This window comes from Giraffa tippelskirchi, chromosome 2 (genome assembly GCF_054371585.1).
Source record: "Giraffa tippelskirchi isolate mGirTip1 chromosome 2, T2T-mGirTip1v1.2.pri, whole genome shotgun sequence".
NCBI lineage: Eukaryota > Metazoa > Chordata > Mammalia > Artiodactyla > Giraffidae > Giraffa > Giraffa tippelskirchi.
Window position 1 is genome coordinate 96,817,830 of NC_137276.1, and position 19,048 is coordinate 96,836,877.

Here is a 19,048-nt window from a genome sequence, read left to right on the forward strand (position 1 = left end):
CCTATAAAATGGATTCAGAATAAGGGAAACTGCCCTCTTAATATTAAATCTTCTAACTCATTTTTTTTTCTTATTTTGGCCTTCTTTAGTTTCTTGCTACATTATTTTAAAGTGTTTTATAGTTTTTGGTGTAGAAGTCTTGCCCATATTTTCTTATATTTGTTTCATTTGATGACTACTAATGTTATCATATGGTATTTTTCTTTCATTTTCCTCTTTTTTAACCCCCCCCCCAAAAAAAGAGCCTACTGCACTATTGATTGGGATTGCAGTGAATCTAGATCAACTTGGGGAAATTTGACATCTTAACAATATGAAGTCTTCTAACCTATAAACATACCATATGTATTTATGGAAGTCAATAGTAATTTGTTTCAGGAATTTTTGTAGTTTTCAGTGCACAGACTTTGAATATTTTGTGTCAGATTTATCCTTAAGTATTTCATATTCATGTATAATATTGTAAGTGCTACTTTAATTCAATTTCTTGCAGTTTATTAATAATATATAAAAATATAATTGATTTTTGCATATAGATCTTGTATCATGCAGTCTTACTTAACTCAGTCATTAGTCTTAGTAGTTTTATCTTTAGATTCAATCATCTATTCTATATAGATGATGATATTATCTGTGAAAAAAGACAGCTTTATTTCTACTTTTTCTATCTAGATGCCTTTTCTTTCTTTTTCTTGCCTTATTGCAAGCCTCCTATAGTGTTGAATAGAAATAGTGAGAGTGGACATCAACATCTTTGTCTTTTTCCTATTCTAAAATTGGGGGAGGATTCAGTATTTAATCATAAAGAAAAATATTAGCTGTGACTTTTTGGTACAGTCCATTATCAGTTTGAAGTTTCCTTCTATGTCTCCTTTTCTGGAGTTTTATAGTATGAATGATTTTAGATCCTGTCGAAAGTTCTTCTGTGTCTACAGAGGCAATCTTATGGCTTTTCTCTTATATTTTTTAATAAGGTAACTTACATTAATCCATTTTCAAATATTAAATCAAATTTACATTCCTAGGTTATACTGAACTTGATCATGGTGTCTTTTTATATATTGGTGTTTTTATATATTGTTGGATTCAGACTTAAATTGAAGAAAGTAGGGAAAACCACTTGATCATTCAGGTATGACCTAGATCAAATCCCTTATGAGTATACAGTGGAAGTGACAAATAGATTTAAGGGACTAGACCTGATAGACAGAGTGCCTGATGAACTATGGACAGAGGTTCATAATATTGTACAGGAGACAGGGATCAAGACCATCCCCATGGAAAAGAAATGCAAAAAAGCAAAATGGCTGTCTGAGGAAGCCTTACAGATAGCTTGGAAGAGAAGAGAAGCAAAAGGCAAAGGAGAAAAGGAAAGATATTCCCATCTGAATGCACAGTTCCAAAGAATAGCAAGGAGAGATAAGAAAGCCTTCCTCAGCGATCAGTGCAAAGAAATAGAGGAAAACAACAGATTGGGAAAGACTAGAGATCTCTTCAAGAAAATTAGAGATACCAAAGGAACATTTCATGCAAAGATGGGCTCGATAAAGGACAGAAATGGTATGGACCTAACAGAAGCAGAAGATATTAAGAAGAGGTGGCAAGAATACATAGAAGAACTGTACAAAAAAGATCTTCATGACCCAGATAATCACGATGGTGTGATCACTCACCTAGAGCCAGACATCCTGGAATGTGAAGTCAAGTGGGCCTTAGAAAGCATCTCTACGAACAAAGCTAGTGGAGGTGATGGAATTCCAGTTGAGCTATTTCAAATCCTCAAAGGTGATGCTGTGAAAGTGCTGCACTCGATATGCCAGCAAATTTGGAAAACTCAGCAGTGGCCACAGGACTGGAAGAGATCAGTCTTTGTTCCAATCCCAAAGAAAGGCAATGCCAAAGAATGCTCAAACTACCGCACAATTGCACTCATCTCACATGCTAGTAAAGTAATGCTCAAAATTCTCCAAGCCAGGCTTCAGCAATACGTGAACCGTGAACTTCCAGATGTTCAAGCTGGTTTTAGAAAAGTCAGAGGAACTAGAGATCAAATTGCCAATATCCGCTGGATCATCGAAAAAGCAAGAGGGTTCCAAAAAAACATCTATTTCTGCTTTATTGACTATGGCAAAGCCTTTGACTGTGTGGATCACAATAAACTGTGGAAAATTCTGAAAGAGATGGGAATACCAGACCATCTGACCTGTCTCTTGAGAAACCTGTATGCAGGTCAGGATGCAACAGTTAGAACTGGACATGGAACAACAGACTGGTTCCAAATAGGAAAAGGAGTATGTCAAGGCTGTATACTTTCACTCTGCTTATTTAACTTATATGCAGAGTACATCATGAGAAACGCTGGGCTGGAAGAAACACAAGCTGGAATCAAGACTGCCAGGAGAAATATCAATAACCTCAGATATGCGGATGACACTACCCTTATGGCAGAAAGTGAAGAAGATCTAAAGAGCCTCTTGATGAAGGTGAAAGAGGAGAGTGAAGAAGTTGGCTTAAAGCTCAACGTTCAGAAAACTAAGATCATGGTATCTGGTCCCATCACTTCATGGGAAATCGATGGGGAAACAGTGGAAACAGTGTCAGACTTTATTTTGGGGGTCTCCAAATCACTGCTGATGGTGATTGCAGCCATGAAATTAAAAGACGCTTACTCCTCAGAAGGAAGATTATGGCCAACCTAGATAGCATATTGAAAAGCAGAGACATTACTTTGCCAACAAAAGTCCGTCTAGTCAAGGCTATGGTTTTTCCAGTGGTCATGTATGGATGTGAGAGCTGGATGGTGAAGAAAGCTGAGTGCCGAAGAATTGATGCTATTTAACTGTAGTGTTAGAGAAGACTCTTGAGAGTGCCTTGGACTGCAAGGAGATCCAGTCAATCCATCCTAAAGGAGATCAATCTTGGGTGTTCATTGGAAGGATTGATGTTGAAGCTGAAACTCCAATACTTTGGCCACCTCACGCGAAGAGTTGACTCATTGGAAAAGACCCTAATGCTGGGTAGGATTGGGGGCAGGAGGAGAAGGGGACGACAGAGGATGAGATGGTTGGATGGCATCACCAACTCAATGGACATGGGTTTGGGTAGACTTCTGGAGTTGGTGATGGACAGGGAGGCCTGGCGTGCTGCAATTCATGGGGTCACAAAGAGTTGGACATGACTGAGGGACTGAACTGAATTCTATAAATGTTAATTAGTTCAAATTGGTTGACAGTGTTGTTTAATCTTCTGTATTAATATTTCTGAGTTCTATCAATTTTGCTTAATGTATTTTGAAACTCTGTTGTGAAGATAAAAATATATAAAGATTGTCATGTCCTCATGATGAATTGACCACTCTTCCATTATGTTATGAATTTCTTTATACCTGTTGATATTCTTTCTCTGAAATCTACTTGATCATAGCCACTCTAGCTTTCCTGCTACTATTATTAGCATGGCATATCTTTTTCTGTTGTTTGGCTTCATTTGTCTATATTTTTAATAGACATCTTGTTTATTGATTTAGTATAATTATTTACATAGCTGTCTTGCTAATTATTTTTTATTTATCCTTTCCCCTTCTTTTTCTACCTTTTAAAAATTAATTGAATATTTTTTATGATTCAGTTTTTTCTTTCTTGTCTTTCATTTTCGAGATTGTTTTAGAGCAGAGTTTCTCAACCTTGGCATTCTTGACCTACTGGACCAGAAATTCCTTGGTGTGGGGATGCTGTGCATTGTAAGGTGTTTGACCTGGCCTCTACACAATAGATAATAGTAATTCCCCCATTCATGATAATCGAAGATGTCTGCAGACATTGCCAAATATTCCCCCAAGTAAGGAGGAAGTCAAAATTGTCCCAGTTAAAAACGCTTTGGAAAAAAACTGGGAATTATAATATATGTCTTTAACTTATTATGGTCTACTTTCATATGATGTTACACCACTTCATATTTAGCATAAGAATTTTATGAACGTATACTTCCCTTTTCCCCTCCCATACTTTATTTTTCATACCTTTACTTTTACAAATGTTGTATTTCCCACACTTCAATTTTTTTTCTGTTAAACAGAAAACAGTCATTTTTTAGGAGAGCTTTAAATAGTAAGAAAAATATATTTACCTGTATAGTTACCATTTCTTCATTCCCTTGATAGATTCAGATTTTCATCTGACATAATTTTTTCTGTCTGAAAGACTTCAACAGTTTTCATAATGCAAATCTACTGTTGACAAATTCTTTGAGCTTTTATACACCTGAAAAACTCATCTCAGCATCATTTTAGAAAAATATCTTAGCTAGGTAAAGAATTCTAGGTGCAGGAGAAGCAGTTGTAAAGTAGACAATATTCCTGCCCTCATAAAATTTATATTCTAACAGAGGTGGATAGAAGACAACATGTAGGAAAAAGCAAATAAGAATGATAACAGCTAATGATAAGAGGTGTGCACAAAGTACACTGATATCAACCGTGTTAACCTTTTGTTAGTGTCATTTATTTGAAGAATGATTTTCCTTGCATTTCATCTTCTGTATGTTGTATTTTGCCATTCATATTTTTTTGTTACTTATTCAAATAAATATTCCTTTGAGGTGACTTCTGTTCTCTCTCTTTCCCTCTCACTGACCCTTCCACACAGGAGGAGGGTATGCCTATCTGATGGATGAGATTGGAACTAACTACCACAGATGATCACTGAAGCTCTCAGTACTACTCGCTCCTTTCTCGCCCTGAGTTGATCTCAGGACACACATACCCCTCTCTGACAAGTCATATGCTGCACCTGCCTATGCCTACTTCTGTCTCCAGCCTCATTGCCCACTCCTGAAATCTACAGTGGAAAATTTCCTACATTGTTTAAATAACTACACTCAGTGATTTAACCAAGTGAAAGATGCTGCAAACAGACACTCTGGAAACAAAAAGCAGTCATCCCTAACTCTGTTAATTAAGCATCCCACTTTCTGTTCCTGCCCCTGTATCTCTGATCTGGGCTTTCTTTCTGTGAATATTTACTATTTGAAAATCCTTTGCTGTTGCATTCAATTGTGGATTCCTCAGCTCTGTTGAGTGTTGCTATCAAAATGAATTTTTCGTTTTCTCTTTTACAGTGATTTCTAAATTTTTAAATGTGCTTACAGCTCTGGTACCTTTTACAGCTTTGTAAGATTCCAAAAATATTATGAAATATTTCCCCCATTATTTCAATGAAGCATCGGAAGGAAGGAGAAGTAGATGCCTCTGATTAGTTACATAAACCAGAGTTCTCATGAGAACATTAGGATTACTTTTTCAAATTAGAGTTATTGATTTATTTGAGGAAAATTGACATTTTTTAAAAAGAAGCCTTTAGTACTGCCTGGCTCATATGGTACTATATAGCCTATTATTTACTAAAATTATGTTTTACCCTTTTTCCTCATGCACTCTAACCATAAGTTATATCACAATCAAAATATAGCCTGAATCCAATTACTCATCACCATCTTCTCTGCTGCTATCATCAGTTCAGTGGCTCAGTTGTGTCTGACTCTTTGCAACCCCATCGACTGCAGCATGCCAGGCTTCCCTGTCCATCACCAATTCCCAGAGCTTGCTTAAACTCATGTCCATTGAGTCAGTGATACCATCCAATCATCTCATCTTCTGTCATCCCCTTCTCCTCCTACCTTCAATCTTTCCCAGCATCAGCGTCTTTCCCAGTGAGTCAGTTCTTCTGCAGTCATGGCTGCAGTCACCATCTGCAGTGATTTTGGAGCCCAAGAAAATACCTATCATACTACTATCATACCCAATGGTCATTTTAAGTTGTGCCTTCAACTGGTTATTGTTGAATTATAGGAAAATTGTTGATGTTTGTATAGTTTATAAATAAGAGCTATGTAGGAAGTTAAAGTTTGTAAGGCCACTTTCTTTGAATTCATAATAGTTCTAACATTATTTTGTATCCTTTTGGGTTTTCCAAAGCAACAGTCATCACCTGAAAATAATTTTTAAAAAATTCCTCTTCTTTCATAGTAATCATTAAAATTTTCTACCTCTAATCATGTAAATTATAATCACTTAATATTATACTAGTGCTTCCCTTATAGTTCAGTTAGTAAAGAATCCGCCTGCAATGCAGGAGTCTACCTGCAATGCAAGAGATCCAGGTTCAATTCCTGGGTCTGGAAGATCCCCTGGAGAAGGAAATGGCAACCCTCTCCAGTATTCTTGCCTGGAGAATCCCATGGACAGAAGAGCCTGACAGGCTACAGGCCATGGGTTCCCAAGAGTCAGACATGACTCAGCAACTAAACAACAACAAACACATTATGTACCATTCTTCAACCCTCAAAAGCAGACATTAAATGAGTCAGTGGGAAGACAGCTCTAATTCAATCATTTTATGTTTCATTTTATAGTGATTTTGCAAACCAGGTATATGCACGTAGGAGAACATCAAACATACACATTGTTTCAAAGTCCTTTTCTTCTTCAAAACCTGAGGGTTGAAGTAATAAAGTCATGCTTATTCTTAGGCCTTTAAATGTCAGTTCTCAGAATAAACATACAAGTCATCTTGTCTTTTCTTTCATTTTCTTTCTTGGTAACTTGTCTTTGGCTCTCATGATTCAAAGAAATAGAGATCTTTCTTTGAGGACTATCTTAATTGAATTCTCTGGACCTTTATAATTTGTATGATGAAGTTTTTCATGTAATAAATTTGTTGTATTTCTGATTCTACTATCCACAGGACTGGTCTTTCTCATTTCCTCTAGTACCTCTTTTATTTATGAATTTCCTCTATTTTATCTTTGAATTTACATGGCTTTCCACCTCTCTTCATGGGGTTTTTATACATCCTTGAGTTTCTGAGCCTCTGTTTTATACTTTGCTCTTAGCCTCCTATTACATTTTTAAGTCTTTACAGTATTTCCACATTTTTCTGCAGTTTTTCAGTTTTGTAACTTGTTTCATTTTTAGCAATCTTTGTTTATTTCTTTTAAACTTACCAACTCATCCAAGCCTCCTTGAAGAGCTGGTCCTGCCTCTCTGGTAGCTTCTTCAGCAGATGTTGCAGAATTGCTTAATTGATGCAGGGTCATTGCATTTACTTAGATTTATTCATTGTTTCTTAAGCTTACATTGGAGGGTAGGGTAAGGTATTGCTTTTCTTTTTATCAAACAAGGCCATTGTTTTTCTGTCACTGTAGTCAGAAGGAAGAATTTGGGCCCATTTTTAATCCACCATCTTCTAAGAAATCTTTGGTCATCTTTAAACCTTTTGTGCCAGTCAAAACTCTCTTGACACCTCTTCATTTCCTTAAGTTTCTTTTCACACACCAAATGTCTCACTTGGAAGTTTAGCTTTGCATAAATTTTGGTATCAATTCTTTGTTCTAATAAATCACTCCATGTGACTGCAACAGAAATAACATATTCACTTCTTACAATAGCTAGCACAGGATTGACTTGTTTACTCTTATCTAGTGATTTAAAACTTTCCCTGTTAAAGTATCTTTTTTTATTAGAGAAAATTTGGAATCTTGTATATACTTTTATATCATCATTATTAAAAATATTTCTACATGTTATTACAAGGATGTGCATAAATCTACTTTTTTTAAAAAAGTACAAATATTGCTTTTGAGGCATTTATTTATTTATTTGGCAGCTTCCAGTCTTATTTGTTGGAGAAGGCAATGGCAACCCACTCCAGTACTCTCACCTGGAAACTCCCATGGACGGAGGAGCCTGGTAGGCTGCAGTCCATGGGATCACTAAGAGTTGGACACGACTGAGCGACTTCACTTTCACTTTTACTTTCATGCATTGGAGAAGGAAATGGCAACCCACTCCAGTGTTCTTGCCTGGAGAATTCCAGGGACGGGGGAACCTGGTGGGCTGCCATCTATGGGGTCGCACAGAGTTGGACACGACTAAAGCAACTTAGCAGCAGCAGCAGTAGTCTTATTTGTATCAAGTGAGATCTTAATTGTGTCATGTGGGCTCTTTTGTTGTGACACACAGAATCTCTAGTTGTGGTGCTGGCTTCACTAGTTGCAGCACATGGACTTACTTGTAGTTGCTCTGCAGCATGTGGGATCCTTAGTTCCCCAACCAGGGATTAAACCAACATTCCCTTAAGGCAGATTCTTAACCACTGGATTACCAGGGAAGTCCCCATAAACTCACTTTTAATGGCTGAATAGTATTCCATGAAAAGGCAGCACTGGTCCCCCAAGGTTAGATATTTAATTTGTGAAGTTGATGTGTATTGTTTCGAGCTGCTAAGTATCCTTTCCTTCTTCTCCAGGTAATTACACTCTCTCAACCCACCTTCTCCTTGGAGAACTGTCCTTCTCTTACCTCACATGTGGTCCTGGTGGTATTAATCTCAGTATTGACTTCCAGCCTCCCCCTGCCTCCAGCCCCAGTGACAGGTGGGCATATATCTCAGGTCTGGTTAATCCTAATTCCTATGCAGTTTGGACCTAGTCCCAAGAGCACTTTTGGAACTACAGTCCTTCCCAGGTTCTATCATTTGGAATACATATGCTGATTGTAACATAAGACCTAAAGAATAATGGCTTAGGGCTTCCCTGGTGGTTCAGTGGTTAAGAGTCTGCCTTGCAATGCAGAGGACACTGGTTCAATCCCTGGTCTAGCAAGATCCCACATGCGACAGAGCAACTAAGCCTGCCAGCTGCAGCTACTGAAGCCCTCATGCTGTAGAGTCTGTGCTCCACAACAAAGAGAAGGCACCACAATGAGAAGCCTGTGCACCCCAACTAGAGAGTAGTCCCTGCTCACCTCAACTAGAGAAAGCCTGTGCAGCAATGAAGAACCAGTGAAGCCAAAAATAAACAAATAATTTTTTTTGGTTAAAAAAAGAACAATGACTTAAATATTAGGGACATTTATCATTTTACTTAAGAAGTATACAGGTAGTTATTGTTATGGGTTGATTTGTATCCCCCAAAAAGATTTGTTCAAGTCCTAACCCCAGTTCCTATCAGTGTGACCTTTTTTGGAGATAGAGATTTTTCAGATATAATCAAGTTAAGATGAGGTCATTAGGGTGGGTGCTAATCTGGTATGCCTGCTGCCCTTATAAGAAGAGGAAAACTGGTGTGAAGACAGACACTCAGGGAGAAGGCCATGTAACAACAGAGGCAGAGACTGGAGTGATGGGGCTGCAAGTCAAGGAAAACTAAGGAGTGATGGCCACCTCAAGAAGCTTGGGAGAAGCAAGAAAAGATTCTCCCCTATGATTTTCAGAGGTAATGTAACCCTGCTGACACTGACTTGGACTTCTGGCCTTCAAACCTACAAGAAATTTCTGTCATTTCAAGTCACCCAGTTTAAGGTAACTTGTTACAGCAGTCTTAAAGAACTAACACAGCAATGCATGGACGATCCCAGGAGACACATAAGAAACAAAAAGAAAACATCATCATAAGAGCACAGAGACAAACTGGTCAATAAAATCATATGACATGAAAGCTAGTACTCACTTGTTAAAAAACAAACAAATATATATATATATATATATATATATATATATTTGAAATTGATATATATATATTGAATTGAAATTTATATATATATAAAATGCTTACTATGGACCAGGAGCTGCAAAGCAAAAGGGAAGCATCATCAAAATAATTCAGTGCAGGAATTTGTTATGATCGCTACTATTATTAATGTGGCATTTAGCAAATGTCACCTTTTGATGAATATTATTACATGTCCAATCAAATACTTGGTACTTTCAAGGCATTATCTCTTTGTTATTTTAGCAACCCCATGAAATGTCAGTTACCCTGATCTTTCACATGTCTAACAAAGAGAAAGCAAAGTTCTCAATCAATGATGCATTTTTATGAACTACTGAGTTTAAGTAACATAAACTTAAGAGAACCTAGTGACAGCATCTGCATCACAGTCTTTGGAAAAAGCTCCAATAGTTCTCCCAGTTGTACATGCACTGAAAACTCACACCAAATTTGCTGGCCACTGCGGGCGTGGGTCAGGACATTTGGCTTCTGCATGACCCCACACCAGGGCATCACAGTCTATGAGGCATTCTCACAGCAAATTCCTTTCTAGGTCAGCATGAGGGCCCATCCTTTACCACCCACCAGTCAACAGGTGTTTCTGAGGGTCCCACAGTTTATATTCACATTCCCAGTACAGTCTGAAACTTTTCAGTCCTCAAACACTGCATTGCCCAACACATGTTTTGGTCAACATTATTTTATATATGAAAACACCAATTAGAAATATACTTTGAGGTAGAAAATGAGTCCAGGATGTCTATGCTTAAGAGCTGAAGAGTGCTTACCAAAATGTGGATAGGTACAGGATTGTAAACATTAGTTGGAGCCTCTCCAAAGTGGCTTCCTTATTTTAATAAATAAACAGACGTAAGAAACACTGCATAGTAGGGACTCTGTGAAGTACTGCTCTCCAGAAAACAATTTCAACAGCACTTTTGATGCTGTTTGACCTAGTTCCCTCCCCTTGCCCTTTTTTCTCTCTCAATTACCTGCTAATGTCCAACAGAACCATGTATGTAGGACATCAATTATGAAACCCTGAGTTAAAGTACATAGTAAAAGTGCCCTGGGGATGCTCACAGGAAGGTGAAGAGCAGGGTAATGGTGTGGATCATTTTAGGAAGAACGTTCTGACTACACATATTGGAAAGTCTGGGTAAAGGCTCTTTGGAAGAAGTTGGGTCCATCATGATACCAAATAAGAGTGACAGAATTTGTTACAGAATTGTGAATAAAAATCACCTTTCATTGAGACATTCTTTGTAACTTACAGTTGGAACTTTAGCAACCCTAAACATTTTTGAAAGGATACCATCTATCTCTCTCCTGAACTAGGCACCCCGCCGCCACCCAGTGCAGGAGTTTCACAGCCATAGTTTCAAGCTAAGACAGAAACCAGAGGCTTGCAATAGAAACAAGCATGTCTTCCCCTTTAAAAGTGAAGATCTATACTACATAGCACATGGAACTCTGCTTAACGTTAAGTGGCAGCCTGGATGGAAGGGGAGTTTGGGGAAGAGTGTATACATGTATATGTATGGCTGAATCCCTTCACTCTTCACCTGAAACTATCAAAACATTGTTAATTGGCTGGAAAGGCAAAAAGATATGACACTGAAAGATATACTTGCCAGGTCAGTGGATGCCCAATATGCTACTGGAGAAGAGCGGAGAACTAGCTCCAGAAGGAATGAAGAGGCTGAGTCAAAGAGGAAACAATGCCCAGGTGTGGATGTATCTGGTGATGAAAGTAAAGTCTGATGCTGTAAAGAACAATACTGCATAGGAACCTAGATGTTAGGTCCACGAATCAAGGTAAATTGGAAGTGGTCAAACAGGAGATGGCAAGAGTGAAAATCTACATTTTAGGAATAAGAGAATTAAAATGGACTGGAATGGGCAAATTTAATTCAGATGACCATTATATCTACTACTGTGGGCAAGAATCCCTTGGAAGAAAGGAAGAAGCCCTCACAGTCAACAAAGAGTCTGAAATGCAGTACTTGGGTGCAGTCTCGAAGACAACAGAATGATCTCTGTTTCTGAGGCAAACCATTCAATATCACAGTAATCCAAGTCTATTCTCAACCATTAATGCCAAAGAAGCTGAAGTTAAATGAGTCCATGAAGACCTGCAAGAACTTCTAGAACTAATATCAAAATAAAAAGATGCCCCATTCCAGGGGACTGGAATGCAAAAGTAGCAAGTCAAGAGATACCTAGAGTGACAGGCAAGTGTGACCTTGAAGTACAAAATGAAACAGGGCAAAGGTTAACAGAGTTTTGCCAAGAGAACACACTGGTCATAGCAAACACCCTCTTCCAACAACACAAAGGACCACTCTAAGCATGGACATCACCAGATGGTCAATGCCAAAATCAGAATGATCATATTGTTTGCAGCCAAAGATGGAGAAGCTCTATATAGTCAGTAAAAACAAGACTGGGATCTGACTGTGGCTCAGACCATGAACTCCGTATTGCAAAATTCAGACTTAAATTTAAGAAAGTAGGGAAAACAATTAGGCCATTCAGGTATGACCTAAATCAACCCTTTATGATTAAACAGTGGCAGTGACAAATAGTTTCAAGGGATTACATCTGATAGAGTGCCTGAAGAACTACAGATGCAGGTTCATAACATTGTACAGGAGGCAGTGATCAAAACCATCCCCAAGAAAAGGAAATGCAAAAAGGCAAAATGGTTGTCTGAGGAGTCCTTACAAATAGCTAAGAAAAGAAGAGAAGTGAAAGGCAAAGGAGAAAAGGAAAGATATATTCATCTGAATGCAGAGTTCCAAAGAATAGCAAGGAGAGATAAGAAAGCCCTCCTAAGTGAACAACGCAAAGAAATAGAGGAAAACAATAGAATGGGAAAGTCTAGAGATATCTTCAAGAAAATTAGAGATACCAAGGAAACATTTCATGCACAGATGGGCACAATAAAGGACAGAAATGATATGGACCTAAGAGAAGCAGAAGATATTAAGAAGAGGTGGCAAGAATACACAGAAGAACTATACAAAAAAGGTCTTAATGACTCAGATAAGCACAATGGTGTGGTCACTCACCTAGAGACAGACATCCTGGAATGCAAAGTCAAGTGGGCCTTAGGAAGCATCACTAGGAACAAAGCTAGAGGAGGTGATGGAATTCCACTTGAGCTATTTCAAATCCTAGAAGATGATGCTGTGGAAGTGCTGCAGTCAATATGCCAGCAAATTTGGAAAGCTCAGCAGTGGCCATAGGGCTGGAAAAGATCAGTTTTCATTCCAATCCCAAAGAAAAACAATGTGGCATCCAGTCCCATCACTTCATGGCAAATGGAGGAACAATGGAAACAGTGACAGACTTTATTTTCTTAGGCTCCAAAATCACTACAGATGGTCACTGCAGCCATGAAATTAAAAGATGCTTGCTCCTAGGAAGAAAAGCTATGACAAATCTAGACAGTGTACTAAAAAGTGAAGACATTACTTTGCTGACAAAGGTCCATATAGTCAAAGCTATGGTTTTTCCAGCAGTCATGTATGAATGTGAGAGTTGGACCATAAAGAAGGCAGAGTGCCAAAAAATTGATGCTTTTGAACTCTGGTGTTAGAGAAGACTCTTGAGAGTCCCTTGGACTGCAAGGAGATCAAATCAGTCAATCCTAAAGTAAATGAACCCCAAATATTCATCAGAAGCTGCAATATTGATGCTGAAGCTGAAGCTCCAATACTTTGGCCATCTGATGTGTAGAGCCAACACATTAGAAAAGATCTTGATGCTGGGAAAGATTCAAGGCAGGAGAAGAGGGGAGGCAACAAAGGACGAGATGGTTGGATGGCATCACAGACTCAATGGACATCAGTTTGAGCAAGCTCTGGGAGATGGTGAGGGGAAGGGAAACCTGGCATGCTGCAGTCCGTGGTGTTGCAAAAAATCAGACATGACTGAAGGACTGAATATCAACAAAACAAATAGTCTAAAAAATAAAAGTGAAAATTAAGTCTTAATATAGTTTAATGAAAACCACTCAACTAGGCACTTAGACAAGCACAGTTCCAGAAATAGAGGGAGGTAGAACTTAGTCTTTGCCTTTAAAGGGCTCATAGTCTGCTGGAAAAGACAAGGACAGGCCAATGGGATGAATGGGATAGAAAAAGGATATCAAGAAGTGAGAAAACCACACCTGCGTAGGTTCTTGGGAGACTCACTGAGGAGTTGCTTATGGAACTGAGCCTTGAAGGATGAGTGAGATACGCCCAACAGGACATGAAGAAAACACATGTCCAAAGACACAGGCTAACAACTAACTCTTCAGGGCTCAGGCACAGAGTGGTAGGTGTACAGGACAGGGTGGAGAATGAGAAAGAGGCTGAAGGGTATATTGAGACAAACTTAAAAACCTAATAGAGGATCCAGATCTACCATTGAATTGACTGTGTGGCCTTCATCAATATGTCATGTGCTCTTTATGGGCCTTGTGTATTTCATTAAAAGCAGTTTCTAGAGGCAGATTCTCACTCTAGCACTTACTTGTGTGCTCTAGAGCAAGTTACTTAACCTCCCTTTGATTTAGTTTTTACCACTATGAAATAGCACCGACCTTCAAGAGTTGTTGAAAGAGTTGTTGTAATGTTATCTGTGCTTGATACAAAATGAACGTGTGTCAGTGTCTGGGATTATTGTTGTTATTGCTGATACTATTATCATTATAGCCATCATCCAGAAGGATAAGTCTAAGAGTAAGATAATGTTCATGAAAGTGCTTGGTAAACTGAAAATCAAAATATAATAGCTGTTCTTACCATGCCAAGTGATCCGCTCATTAGACCAGTATCCCTTCACCAAGGCTACTTGCTGGGCCACCATGAATGTCCCCACAGATGGTGCAGTGTGGACCTGCAGGAACAAGGGTCATACATCACGATTCGTAGAGATGTTTTATGTGTCCTTTGGAGTGTTGGTCACACAGGTATAACCCTATTTCAAAGCCAATAAAGCTGTTCATTTAAGACCTGTTTATTTTTAAAAAATTAAGAACAAATTTTGTCATTTGCCACAACTTGGATGGACTTGGAGGGCATTATGCTTAGTGAAATAAGTCAGACAGGGAAGGACAAATACTATATAATATCACTTATGTGGAATCTAAAAAAAATACAATAAACTAATGAATGTAACAAAAAAATGAGCAGTCTTATGGAGAGAACAGACCAGTGGTGGAGGGGCAATATAGGGGTGGAAGAATGGGAGGTACAAACTATTGGGTGTAAGGCTACAAAGCTCTATTGTACAACGTGGGGAATATAGCCAATATCCTGGAATAACTAAATGGAATGTAAGACTTGAAAATTGTATAAAAATTTTATAAAATAATTAAAAATCAAAATATATTTTAAAAATCACGGCTTAGATTCAAAAGTACTTCCTCAGTTCAGGAATGTTTCAGATCAAAGCAGCATGGAGACTGCCCCTTTGTCTCTGATTCAGTGCTGGCACAGATTCATTCCTCCACAGGCTGGAAGGACCTCAAATGACCTCCCTTTCTCCATTTCTACCAGTTCCCTGTCTCTTCAGGTAAAGAAGTGAGGCGGGGAAAATCCACTCTCTGCTTGCAAGTAAAATGTTTGCCTTAATCTAGTCCTGGGATTCTCTCTTTCCTCACAGCTGGCTGGGGGCGCTCAGCTTGGCTCACTTGCCTTAGGACAAGTTTTGAGTTCCCAAACTGCCCCAGGTTGCAGAATGCCTTTTTGAGAAGCCAGTTTCCCTTACACAAAACAACACCTTCGAAAATCCGAACAATTTATTTTTTAGCATATTCTTAAATCACTTGACATCACCAATACTTGCCAGCAGTGTACAGCCATCATTATCAATCAAGGTGTGGGGTCTGCAGGGAGCAAGACACCAAACAAAGCGAGAGGCACTAATTAAGGATGTCTTCCAGGCTGAGCCTCTAGTTGCCAGGGGCCCTGTCTGGCTGAATTGCTTTGTGCCACACAGACCAGAAGAAAGGAATGATTTTTGATATTAGTGATGGTTACGTGCGCTTGCTGTGGGCCTACAGAAGTGAGTAAAGGCCAGAGCTGTCTGGGGTGTTTGAGAGATTTTCTTGAAGGGAACACAGCACCTAAATCCTCAAGCAGGACGAAATCTCCTGGTGCAGGAATCATGGAAAAAAGACTAGAATTGCCTCTGAGTGCCAGATGCCTCACAGGACTCCCACTGATTTGTTTATGACTCTTGAAAGACATGCCATCAACTACTAATGGTTCCACAAATACTGGGGGCCAAGTATCTGGTTCAGAGGGTGTGCTAAGCAGCTTCCCATGCCCAGAGCCCCCAAGGAGACCACCGTCCCCCTGCTCACCTTATGAGCCTCTTTCATCCAAACTGCATTTCCCTGACTCTGCTGGGTGTGTTCTAAGAGAGATCACCGAGTCAAACAACTGTGTGGGTCTTGCTTTCTCTGTCTTTTCTTCTCTCCTTCTTCCCGTCTCCCTCCCTCTGTTCCTCTCTCCTCTCCTCTCTCTCTAAACCTTTTACACTGCAGTTGAACAAGCCCCTGGATAAAGACTTTATCCAAAAACCCCCTCTTTAAAGTTATTTCAAATTTCTCTGCAAGGCTTTCAGAAATCTGTTTGTTTGAGGGCAGAATTAGATGTGACCGGCGTTTTATTGTGACATAAAACCATATTTCTTCCCTGGAAGATTAAAAAATAAAATCGGTTAATAAGAAAAGCTGTCAGCAACAGAAAATGGCTGACATAATCCGTTTATCCTCCGAGCAATAAAGATATTGGTCCTTGGGAGTCTATCCTCTCTCTCATGTTATTTCGCCCAAAACATTATCTTCCCAGCATTCTGATGGATTAAGAAGTCATATGGGAGATAGCAGGGAAATGACAGATACAAAAAAATATATAATATCCTTTCATTTCCCCTCCTCCCTCCACACTCACTCTTATTCCTCCTCTCTTTCTCCCTCCCCCACCCAAAACACACACACACACACACACACACACACACACACACACACATATTTTATTTTCTGTCTTTTCCTCTCCCTGACACCTTCCCATTTTTCTCACCCTTTGGAAAAGAAATAGATCTTCTTTTACCCACAATTCCAATACTCTGATAATCCTAATAGGGGTGATGATGCAAACTGGCACTGAAGTCAGTTCCTGCTGTGTGTGTGTGTTTGACTTGCACACATCTACCAAAACATAGACATAGATCGCCAGATGAAGAGATGGACCCTTGATATGGGTGTTGAACACATACAGAAAAAGAGAGTTAAGTATATCTAGCTACACTACTAGATTTTTAATCTAGGATTTCTGACAATAGCATAAATTTCAGGAACAAAGCTGAAGGCACCACAGGCTAAGGGAAACAATAAAAGGAACTTTGAAAAGGCAGCAACTAAAATACTGTTTGGGTTTTAGAGGATTGAGAAAACCATTTTTTAAAAAGCATTGTGGCCAAACTTGTTTTTGTCTGTTCTCAATTAATGGTACCAATCACCATCTTTTCTCTGATGCCTGCAGATTGTTCTGGGGCAAAGATTCCTGAGATTACCCATCAGAACCCTCAGGATACTTTCAACTGCTTTGCAAGTATCCCTACAACCCCTCCTAGGATGTGAAGGAGGGATAATGGGAATGCAAATAGAAACTAAGTGCGTCTCTCAGATATCTTCAGCTTCTCTTTTCCAACCAAGTCTCTCCACTCATTTTTCTAACTCAACACGTCTCTCAGGTAGAATCCAGCATTTGGTCAGTCATCTGAATTTTGTACAAACAGCTAAATGGTTAGAGTCCTGCTGACAAAGCCTTAGTTGTGTTTAATAGCAATTTGAACAAATGAGTTTACCCCAGACATGTGTGCTCCTAGGTAAGATGATAGGAAGCTGTAGAGGGAATCATAAATATCATTAGGAGATGGTAAGTCCAATAAATGGGTGTATAATGGAGGATTTCTGGAAATGATTTTCAGTGTTTCCATGAGAGTGGACAATTGCATAGGCATATATGTACAAATACACATATATTCCAATATCTAAAAATCAGCTAAAACATACCATTCACAATTGCTTAAGTTTATCAATCTATCCTCACTCAAGTTACCAGAAATAGAAAACAGTAAAAGTTTCCACTTTTGTAATAGCTAATCCTCACATACATCTGTGGCTACAATATCCTCACATGGTTTCAGGGATGAGACTGGACCAGGTTAAGGGTCAGAGAGGAGGAGGGATGAGGGAGGGATGTGGGATGAGGGATGTGGTTTAGGACTTCCATTCTATAAATTGCCTTTTTTTTCTCAGAACATTTGACAGTTTGAAAATAATGTAACAGAAATACCATTAGTGTTCAACAGAGAAAATAATTTTGATTCCTTTTAATACATATACTTCTATTTGGTCACATCTTTCTGTAGCAAATGTCTTTGGGGATCGTAACTTTCCATACATTTCCAGAGCCAGTTGCTATAGAAGAGTTTACTTGAATTGTACAAGATAAACTCCCATAAAAAATGATGTTACTCACTCAAATATACACACTTTATTACAGCAAAACTGTTTATTTAAATGGCTATAAAACCAGATGTTGAGCAAATGTTTGCAGCAATTAAAAACAGGGAGTAAATTCATAAACTTCATTTACTGAAGCTAAATGTTTAATTGAAATAAAGGCTGTTCTTTGATTAAAGGCCTTTAGTAAATAAAGCTGCCTGAATTTTAAATGTGTTTAAATTCTAAAACATGAAACAGTTCCTCAAATACCTCCATGTGATAGTATTCATGGTTAAAATGAAAACTCTGAATTAAATTAATTCCTAGTTTGACAATTGACCATGCCTAAAACACAATTCATTTATTACTTCATTGAGTCTGCTATTGTTGCCGTGTTAAACCAGGCATCATAAATCATTCTAATGCAAGGTTTAATATGGCCATAAGCCACAACTAGGAATTGACTGGGAATTAGCTTGGAGTTGATTGCAATCCCTGGATTATACACTTTGCCTATAACATTTGTTCATTCTTTCAACAATCATTTATTGATCACTCATTGTGTGCCAGGTGCTATGCTAGGCACTGGAGAACTGCAGATCAACAGGACAAGGTTGCTGCCCTCTGGAATGCCACCATCTGGCAGGAGAGGCAGATCAGAGACAAGCAGTGACATCTCAGTGTGGTGGGTACTCTGACAGAGGAGGTAGAGGGCTGGGGAATGGCCAGTCATCCTGCAGATGTAGAGGCCCTAACTCAGCCTGGGGGTACTGCCATGGAAACCCGTTCTTCACACATTACTGGGCCACTCAGGTACCCCAAAACATCCTGATTCTAGGAGAAAGACTCCTATGTCTTGTTTCCAGAGTCCTTCCACAATTTATCTGCAGGAGAGTTTATGGGAATTGCAATGGTAGACACATGCTGTACCTCTACTGTGGGTTATTTGCCCATCACTCTTCTGATCTAGTGGCCCTGAAATAATTACAG

General features: G+C 38.9%; 1 long non-coding RNA gene across 2 annotated transcripts in view; it reads right to left on the reverse strand.

The window, feature by feature from the left end:
* The window catches only part of LOC145538143 (uncharacterized), a 108,587-nt gene that overhangs the window by 21,943 nt on the left and 67,596 nt on the right, over positions 1–19,048 (reverse strand). Inside the window, exons 2-3 of one of the 2 annotated variants that reach the window (XR_014076669.1) lie at positions 14,343–14,436; positions 6,376–7,407 (exon numbers count right to left, since the gene is read on the reverse strand). This is a non-coding gene — a long non-coding RNA (uncharacterized LOC145538143). Of the gene's footprint in view, positions 1–6,375; positions 7,408–14,342; positions 14,437–19,048 lie in introns of those variants that run through there. The other variant, XR_014076670.1, reaches the window with a different exon arrangement.